This window comes from Physeter macrocephalus, chromosome 4 (genome assembly GCF_002837175.3).
Source record: "Physeter macrocephalus isolate SW-GA chromosome 4, ASM283717v5, whole genome shotgun sequence".
Classification (NCBI taxonomy): Eukaryota; Metazoa; Chordata; class Mammalia; order Artiodactyla; family Physeteridae; genus Physeter; species Physeter macrocephalus.
This window is the reverse complement of record NC_041217.1, coordinates 132,099,276-132,102,475: the sequence shown is the minus strand read 5'-3', so window position 1 is coordinate 132,102,475 and position 3,200 is coordinate 132,099,276.

Genomic DNA, 3,200 nt, shown 5'->3' with positions numbered 1-3,200 from the left:
GGTTGGCTTTTTGAAAACATATTCCCTTTCTCCTCTCCCTCCCTCCCTCCCCGGCAACTGGGGCCTGTTTCCGCTAGACCTGAGGCAAAGCAGTAGTGCAGGCTAGGATTTCTTGCAAGTTTTCCGCTGTGGGGTGCCGCAACAGCTGTGACCCTGGCTTGATTTTGATGTAGACTTCAAGGGCACCGTCCCCAGCAGGGGGAACATTTTTACCTCAGGAGCCTATTCACATTGGTAGCCTTGGCAGGGAAAGTTCCAGAAGCTTTGATTACACAAATACCTCTGCTAAGTACAGGCCCAGTCTTGGCAACCTGGGGAGAGAGAATGTGCACGTGGGCTGATTAAACCAAACGACCGTTTCCTTTGCTGGGGCGGGGGCTGAGGGTCTTCAGCTTGGAAATGATTTTTTCCTTGGCTGTGTTGCCTGGAAACTTGGAGGGTTTAATTAGGACTGGGGAGGTTTTGGGCTTCTGCAGCTGCCTCTGCTCTCCCCCAGGGTTACTGAGTGTGTGTGTGTGTGTGTGTGTGTGTGTGTGTGTTGAGGGTCTTCAGCTTGGAAATGATTTTTTCCTTGGCTGTGTTGCCTGGAAACTTGGAGGGTTTAATTAGGACTGGGGAGGTTTTGGGCTTCTGCAGCTGCCTCTGCTCTCCCCCAGGGTTACTGAGTGTGTGTGTGTGTGTGTGTGTGTCCGGCAGTGCAGGCCAAAGCCGTCTGGAGAAGTAAATTGTGTACCACGGCAAATGTGACCCTTTTTATTTCAATTGATTTTAGTTAATAACTTTGAACCTTGTAAACCACAGAGAGGCTGTGTGCGGTTTACATATCGTGTATTGGAGCTGGACAGCTAGGTGGAAGTGGTAGCTGTTACCTTCTTACCTACATCCATCAAGGGCCAATCTTTGAAAAGTTTTCTCAATGTTCCCAAGTACGTCCAGGAAGAATGGCCCTGGGTCCATGTCTCCCTGGCTCTGTGAGTTCCAAGGGAGAAGTAAGGCAGAGCCCAGTCTACCCCAATGCAGTTATCTTACTTTGTTAGGAAAAATCAACAAATTAAAATACAATCTATTAATCCTTTATTGACCTCAATGTACTTTATTCATCTCAACATTACCAGTTAGTTATTCTCCTGTTTGGAGATTTTGAAGAATTGAGGAGAAACATTTTCTTTTCCATTTTTCTTTGGTATGTGTGTATGTTTGTATTTATTTATTTTTCAACTACAAATATTATACATATGTATGTTCCAGTTATAAAAGAGTTAGAGACAGAAGTATAACCTCTCTTGCTCAAAAGCAGATTTTCCGGCTGGAGTCAAGGTTGATCTAGGCACATTTTGGCCCTTCTCTTCTTCTTCCTTTCCTCCCTCTTTTCTTTCCTCCCTTCCTTTTCTCCTCCTTTCAGTGGAAGATTCAGAAACATAGTCCCTCCCTTTACTGAGTCCACAGAATTGAGCTATAGCATGTCATGTGTGTTAGTTCCTAGGGCTCCCATACCAAAGTACCACAGACTGGATGGCTTAGACAACAGAGCTGTGTTGTCTCACAGTTCTGGAGGCTAGAAGTACAATATCAAGGTATCAGCAGGGTTGGCTCCTTCAGAGGGCTGTGAGGGAAACTCTGTTCCATGCCTCTTCTCTAGCTTCTGAGGGCAACCTTTGGTATTCCTTGGCTTGTAGATATATCACCCAGATCTCTACCTTCAACTTAACATGGCATTCTCCCTGTGTGTGCGTCTGTCTCTGTGTCCAAATTTCCCCATTTTATAGGGACACCAGTCATTTTAGATTAGGGCCTACCCTAATGACCTTACTTTAACTTGGTTACCTCTGTAAAGACCCTATCTCCAAATAAGGGCTCATTCTGAAGTAATTTACGTTAGGTGTTCTACATCATTTGGGGGACCCATTTCAACCCATAACACAAGGTAAAGCAACAGCTATGTGTACTTGGTACTGCGGTCAAAACCAGGAGGGAGTACCAAAAAAAAAAAAAAAGCCAATAATGGGATATATTAGCATAACTACTTTTTTCTTTTCCTCTTTATTTTATTTTTAAATTTTAATTAATTAATTAATTTTATTTTTGGCTGTGTTTGGTCTTCATTGCTGCGTGTGGGCTTTCTCTAGCTGCAGCGAGCAGGGGTTACTCTTCGTTGAGGTGCGCGGGCTTCTCATTGCGGTGGCTTCTCTTGTTGCGGAGCACGGGCTCTAGGCACATGGGCTTCAGTAGTTGTGGCTCACGGGCTCTAGAGCTCAGGCTCAGTAGTTGTGGCGCACAGGCTTAGCTGCTCCACGCATGTGGGATCTTCCCGGACCAGGGCTCGAACCCATGTCCCCTGTATTGGCAGGCAGATTCTTAACCACTGTGCCACCAGGGAAGCCCTCCTCTTTAAATTTAATGTTTATTTTCATTAACATTATACATATACATATATGAAGGAGTCAACTATTTTTATATGGCTTATTATGAAAAATAGGAGTTAAGCCATGCAATGCTTCCCACCTCCATTGCACACTCTCCAAAGACAATCTCTTTCAACTTTTCTGATTCTGTTAATATTTAACTATAAGTTTCCAAATAACAGATTTATGTTGCTACATGATATTTCAATTATAGATGTTATCTGTTGGCTTCCCGACATACAAGATGGGGACTTAGCTCTCTATAGGTCACACACACACACACACACACACACACACACACACACACACACACACACGTAGTGTTCCATCTGCCCAATACAGTGATGTTGTAACTCAGTTAGATCAATATCTAATGTTTCCATCACCATGACTGTGTAAATGCTGTAGGCAGCTAATTTGTGTAGGATATCAAAAATATTTTTCCTTTCCTGCACATTTTTTCCACCTAGAGTGAATAATTGTCTTGTTTTTTCCCTTGCTTGGGTTTTAATGACCTTATCCCTAATCAAATCCAAATTCTGCCCCAGTTGTGTAAAAACACATTAGTAATTATTGATTTCATTTTCTTGAGATCTCTCCCAGAGCTTCCCCAACTTGGCACTGGGGGGTTATATGACTAGACTGTTTCCTAGGGAACCCTCCATGTGGGCCTTTTCTCCTGGACTGGTCAGATGTCCAGGGAAGACTTTTCAATCCTCTTCTTTTTTGTGGGGGGGGTGGCACACGGGCCCTCCACTGTTGTGGCCTCTCCCGGTGCAGAGCACAGGCTCCGGACGG